Source organism: Rutidosis leptorrhynchoides, chromosome 11, assembly GCF_046630445.1.
Source record: "Rutidosis leptorrhynchoides isolate AG116_Rl617_1_P2 chromosome 11, CSIRO_AGI_Rlap_v1, whole genome shotgun sequence".
NCBI classification, from domain to species: Eukaryota; Viridiplantae; Streptophyta; class Magnoliopsida; order Asterales; family Asteraceae; genus Rutidosis; species Rutidosis leptorrhynchoides.
The window spans coordinates 175,194,588-175,201,594 of record NC_092343.1 but is presented as its reverse complement, the minus strand read 5'-3'; positions in this window follow the sequence as shown (position 1 = coordinate 175,201,594).

The following is a 7,007-nucleotide window of genomic DNA, read 5'->3' as shown; positions in this document are numbered from 1 at the left end:
ACATTATATGGAGCAGCAGGAGCATCTTTTGGCATTCCCCCTTGTTTTGGTGGCAGGTCGAATGATTCATCAGCAATCTGCTGGTAAGCTTCACCCAGCTCATTTTCAAAAACAAGGCTCAAAAACCTTGAAAAGGGGATTAAGTGTGTTCGTTTAGGTGCAAGCACCATTTCCCTTAGCCTTAAGTAAATTTCATCGGAATAATCAATATTTCGATTGAACAGCATCCCATGACCAATCTTCAGCTCAAAATCTGAGCACTGATCAAAGCTCCCGAACTTCTGACTGATGCAATGAGTCAGCAAGCCAAAGAAATAGTTCCACAGAGGTGGCATCTGCCTCCTTAAGGGCGTATGAGACACTGGTCCATCAAACCCTATAATCTCCAGTACCTCTCTTCTAAACTCATCACTGGTTGGTGAATTAACGAACGGACCAATGGGTAATTGGAGAGCACGTCGGATGGCATCAACAGTGATGGAGCAGGCTAGGGTTTTAGTCACCATGCCACGAATACAAGGAACGTTCTGTTGAGTGGTGGCCGTGGTGGCAGGATACCAGAATCTGGCCAAACAAGCTGAATAAAGATGAGAAGGTACACCGGTAATAGCTTGAGCCAGTGGTGATTGTCGTATGTAATCGATAAGCGCATCATAACCCAAGTTGGCTTTGGTTTTGGGAATTGAAAGGGCATGAGAAGCATTGCCTCTTGATAGGCGAATGGAAGAGTGTTCTGGTGCATTTGCAGCCCTAACAAGGTTTGGGTGCAGATTGAACAGAGGGCCCTGCACCACTTGTTCTTCGATGACTGGTGGTGGTTTCTGTTCCGGTTGTTGTTGCTGTGGTTGTTGTTCCCCTGGCTGGTTTGCAGCAGGTGGTGATTGATGTTGTTGTTGTTCTGCCATTGATGATTTCGTAGAAGATGGATGTCTGAATTGATTTGAAGATTTGGGGATTTTTAGAGAGAAGAGTGTGAATTTGAAAACTGAATAACCGAAGGTTATTATGGAAGATAAAACACTCTTTTAACCGTTGTGATTGGGTGAAAAAGGCAGGAGAGAGAAAATGACAACTGCCATTAGCAGGCGCGTGGGCAGATGTGACAGACTGGCACACTCGAGGGGACACAGACTGATGATTTGACGTATATACGGCTTGAACACTCATACCTCCCATTCAACATTAAATGCAGCAGGTTTTAATTTTTAAAAAAATTTAAAAACCACAAAATAAGTTTTTTATTAAATACAAAATACTTTGTTACAATTAATATGTCATGAATTTAATTTAAATCATTAGAAGTAAATGAGTTTCAGATTTAAGGAATCATTTAATTTTGTAAGCTATTTATTATTTCAATTAAAAACATTTTGAGTAACCAAAATATAAAAGACCTTGTTGTGCTGAGTGTTTTACATGTAGGCAGTAAGTTAACAAAAATGGCTTACTGGTTTGCCCTACATGTTGTAGAGTCAGCACACCAACAAAAATTGTCTTTTATTTAAAGTTCAAGCATACCCAGCTCAGAGATGAGATAGTTAAAACGTTTCTCATCTAAGGGATTTGTGAATAGATCTGCTAACTGCTGGTCTGTTGAAATAAAATGTAGCTCCACATCTCCTTTTTGAACATGATCCCTTATGAAGTGATATCGAACATCAATGTGCTTTGTTCTTGAATGCATCACAGGATTGTTGGTGATAGCTATTGCACTTGTGTTGTCACAGTAAATTGGAGTCTTTGTAACATGAACACCATAGTCTTTCAGCTGGCTTTGCATCCACAGTACTTGAGCAGTACAACTACCAGCAGAAACGTATTCTGCCTCAGCAGTAGATGTGGACACAGTATTTTACTTTTTGCTCGTCCAGCTGACTAGCCTACCACCCTGTAACTGGAAACCACCAGTAGTACTTTTCCTGTCTATTTTACACCCTGCAAAATCAGCATATGAATACCCAATTAGCTCAAAATCCTGGTCTTTGGGATACCAAAGACCACGTTTAGCAGTAGCTTTCAGATACCTAAATATCCTTTTTACTGCTAGCAAGTGTGACTCTTTAGGATCAGCTTGATATCTGGCACAGAGACATGTGGCAAACATAATATCTGGTCTGCTGGCTGTGAGATAAAGTAGGGATCCAATCATACCTCTATATTTAGTGATATTGACTGGTTCACCATTGAGATCAGCATCTATTTTAATAGTTGCTGCCATTGGAGTCCCTATATCTTTTAAACAGGTCAGACCAAATTTCTTTAACATATCTTTGATATATTTATCGTGACTTATAAAAATTCCATCATCAAGTTGTTTAATTTGCAATCCCAAAAAGTATTGCAAGTCTCTTTGTAAGCTCATTTCATATGTCTTTGACATAAGTTTTGAAAAATCTTGACAATGTTTCTCGTTTTTAGATCCATAAATAATATCATCCACATATATCTGAAACCAGCAAGAGATCACCATCTGTCTCTTTTGAGAATAGAGTGCTGTCAATTGTTCCAACTTTAAAACCTATACCAGTGAGATACACATGAAGTGTCTCATACCATGCTCTTGGAGACTGTTTGAGGCCATAAAGAGCTTTGTCTAGCTTGTAGACATGGTCTGGATATTTACTGCTTACAAAACCAGGTGGCTGTTTGACATAAATTTCTTCTTGCAGCTTCCCATTTAGAAATGCAGATTTAACATCCATCTGGAATACCCTAAAGTTCATCTTAGCAGCATAACAGTCTGATAGCTTCCATCCTAGCCACTGGAGCATAAGTCTCTCCATAATCCAATCCTTCTTCCTGTTTGAAACCTTGAGCTACCAATCTAGCTTTGTTTCTGATCACAATCCCATCTTCATCCATGTTGTTCTTGAAAACCCACTTGGTACCAATGATTTTCTTAGTTTCATCATCAGGTTTAGGTACCAATGTCCAAACCTTATTCCTATCAAACTAGGAGATCTCTTCTTGCATAGCTCCTGCCCAGCTTGGATCTTTGATTGCTTCATCAGGACATTTAGGTTCAATGGTAGACACAAAATTTACATGCATACAGAAATTGCTGGTTGCATGCCTTCTTGTTTTAACACCACTAGCCAGATTACCAATGACTTGCTCAATTGGATGCTCTTTTGTCCATCTAGTGTTATAAACAGGTGAGCTTGTCGTGAAACACACAACATCTTGATCATCAGCTGGTTCAAAGGTATGAGCAGCAATTGGAGACAGCTGTTCAGTATTATTGTAACCAGTACCAGCTTGTGATCCTTCAGAACCAGTAGACCTATGCTCAAGTTGTAAGACTTCAGTAGAGCCAGTAGGTCCACTTGGTTTACACACAGATGGAACAGAGTGTTCCATCTCATCATCAGAGAACCCAGCAACATGGATTGGTGAGGGATTTGCAGCTGGTTCCTCTTCATCATCGAGACCTTGCTGAGTAGGCTCTTCAAACAATAACTCTTCATCTTCTTGACTGGAAGATGAGGCTGGGGCAGTTTCATCAAATGTAACATTAATTGATTCTTCAAAACAACCCCTTCTTTTATTGAAAACCCTATATGCCTTTGACATGTTGGAATATCCCAAAAATATACCTTCATCAGCCTTAGCATCAAACTTGCCCAACTGATCCCTATTGTTGAGAATGAAACAGGGAGTGCCAAATACATAAAGAAATGAGATTGAGGGTTTTCTTCCTTTGAGAACTTCATAAGCAGTTTTCTGATGTCTTTTCACAATTAGAGATCTATTCTGGGTAAAACATGCAGTGTTCACAGCCTCTGCCCAATATGAATTTTTCAGCCCAGACTCAGCTAACATAGATCTTGCTGCTTCAATGAGAGTTTTGTTTCTTCTTTATGCAACACCATTTTGTTGAGGTGTTCTCACAGCAGAAAAGTTCTGTGAAATACCTTTATCAGCACAAAATTCTTCTAATGTAGCATTTCTGAATTATGTACCATGATCACTTCTTAGCTGTTTCACCAGTTGCCCATTTAAAAGCTCCATTCTTTTGATAAAATTGATAATTTCATCAGTAGCTTCACTCTTTTGCTTCAAAAAGAATACCCAGGTGTATCTGGAGTATTCATCAACAATAACCAGTGTATACTTCTTCCCACTACAGCTGGCCACATTAACAGGACCAAAAAGATCCATATGAAGTAAATGAAAGGTTCTCAACAGATGAGATTTGCTTTGATTTGAATGAGGCATGGTGATGTTTTCCTTTTTCACAACCAGGACACAGTCTGTCCTTTACATAAGACATGGTGGGCAGCCCAGACACCAAACTTCTACTGGATAATTTGTGAATATCTTTGAAGTTGAGATATGAGAGTCTCTTGTGCCATAACCATTTCAGGTTGTCTGCTGCCTTCGAATAGAAACAAGTATCAATTGTTGTGACTGCTGTGTTCATGTTAATTTGATACATGTTTTCATGACGTTTTGCAGTCAGCAATGGCTTCCCTGTCTTATCAAAAATAGTTCCAATTTTCTTTCTGAATTGGACTATCTTGTTCTTGCTTGTCAGTTGGCTTATGCTGAGTAAATTATGTTTAAGCCCAACTACATATGCAACATTTGAGAATGTGACATTCCCATTAGTCAAAGTACCAAAACCCTTTGTGTAACCCAACGAATTATCTCCATACGAAATAACTGGACCATCTTTTTCTTGATAGTCCATTAGCAGGGACTTACATCCGGTCATATGTCTAGAACATCCACTATCGAGATACCAGATTTGCTTGTTTTGAATGCCCTGCACAGTAGCTAAGAGATTAGTTCTTTTTGGGAACCCATCCAAGGATGGGTTCTGGAAGGGTCATATTTGATGATCTCTTCCTGTCTGCTGGTTTGCTTGAAGAAGCATCAGCAGACGGGGTTGGGGTAAAAGGACACCGGTTGGCTAAGTGAAACTTGCTGCCACATTTGTAGCATTTTCTCACATTTGGTATCGGTGAAGGGTCATACACATTGTAAAGGGGATCAGGGCGATGTTTGGTTACTGCCTCAATAAGTTGGTCAAGCTTGACTGTCATAATCTCAGTGATAGACAGCTCTTCATTCGAGTCCACTTTTGCTTTTCCCTTAAGGGCAGCTTTCTTCTTGGAACCAGTACCATAGTCATGACGTATTGCTTTGCCTTTATCATTTGACGAGCCAGCGTGGGAAGTTACTGGTTTGTCTACTGAAGCTGATGAACTAGAAGGTGTTTTTCCTGCTGCCTTGGACTTGCCAGTATTATGTTTGACTGGCTTGTCTGCAGCTACTGGTTGGCCAGTAAGTTTGTCATCGGCTGGCTCAGCACAATTGGAACTCGAACACGAAGGGGAATCAGTAGATTTAACTTTTCTAAGATTATTTTCAGTGATTTCCCTTTTGATACGTCTTTCTTTTGGAGTCATGTAGTAGATGCTTGAGGGGTCAGTGGTCTCATCAATTGAGGTACTGGCTTCTCTTGCTCTAACTTCATCCTCTAAAATCTCTTTCATGGCAGGTGGTGGGGAACGAGTAGCAGGTCTAACAAATTTATTTGTCAAGACCTTTTTACCTTTAACTATCTTGGCAAAAGTATTTGGCAAGAAAGCTTCAAGATCTGTTTCAAGAATTGGGTCCATGAAAGTAACCTCTGCAATAGCAGCAGCAGCATAGTCACTAGCAAAGAAAGCTTCAACTTGGGCAGGCACCTGCTCATTAACACACTTTGCTGTGCGTTGAGCAAATGTACACCATGAAGCGACAACCTTTTTAAGATTATCCAGCTGGTTCTTGACTTCTGTTGCCTCAACGTGAAGAGACCTTAAAGCAAAATTTTGTTTTTCGACTTTTGAAATATCATCTTTCAAGATTTTAACTTCATCATTTTTTCATTTAAGTTTCTCATTTAAAGATTTGTTGTCTGATATCAAATCTTCTTCACGTTTGCTGCCTCTACATAAGTCAACTCTTAGGTAGTCAAAAATTTTGGCCTTTTCATCACCAGTATAAGTTCAAAAATTATCAACCTTATACATCAATTCAGTTTTCCATTGAGGAGAATCTCTTTTCTGATCAGCTTCCCTCATATCAGCCAAAAACTTGCTACCACTATCATCCTCATCAGACTCCTTGACCTCCTTGGCCATTAAACACAGCTTCTTTTCTGGAGCATAACCAGCACCATCATCATCATCAGTATCACAATTAGAGGAAGACGACGAGCTGGTTTCATCCCAATCATGATGCTCAGCAACTAGAACCTTTTCTGGCTTTTTACCCTTCTTATCAGTCTTAGCACTTTCCTTCATCTGAGCTTTCATAGCTTTGTACTTGTTTTTGTACTTGTCAGCTTTTGAGAAAGAGTTAGCATGTGAAGTTGAAGGTTTCCTGGACATGCATTCAGCAGCAAAATGTCCAACCTTTCCACAATTATAACACTCAGATTTATGACCCTTGACTGACTTGCTGCTATACCTAGCACTCGGTTTCTTACTCCCTTTGTATGACTTGCTGGTTCTATTACGATTGAACCTTTTGAACTGCCTAGCCAGTAAAGCCATACCTTCAGCAAATCCTTCTGCATCACTTTCGTTATCACTGCTTTCTTCAGACTCAGTACCACTATCCACATCACTCCCAGCTGACTCTTCTTCTGCCAGCAACTTTTGAACCAGTAAAGCCTTTTGAGCTTTCTTTTTAGCAGCAGCAATAAGAGCACTATCATTTGTCTTAGAAGATTTTGAAGTGGTGGGGGCAGACCTAAAGTTTTCTTTCAAGTTAAGTTCAAATATAGCCTCTGCCTTCTCATGGTTCTAAAGTGAACTGTAGAGAGAAGACATGTTAAAGTTCTTTAGGGTCTGTGTGGTTCTTAAGGGGTTAGTAACAGATTTCCATTTAGTAAGCAGTGAATCTATGAATTTGTTAACTTGTTCAAACTCAGTATAGGTGACATTCAGAGTGATCAGGTCAGCAATCAAGGAGTTAAATCTAATGAAGGTTTGCTTAAGGGTTTCATTTTT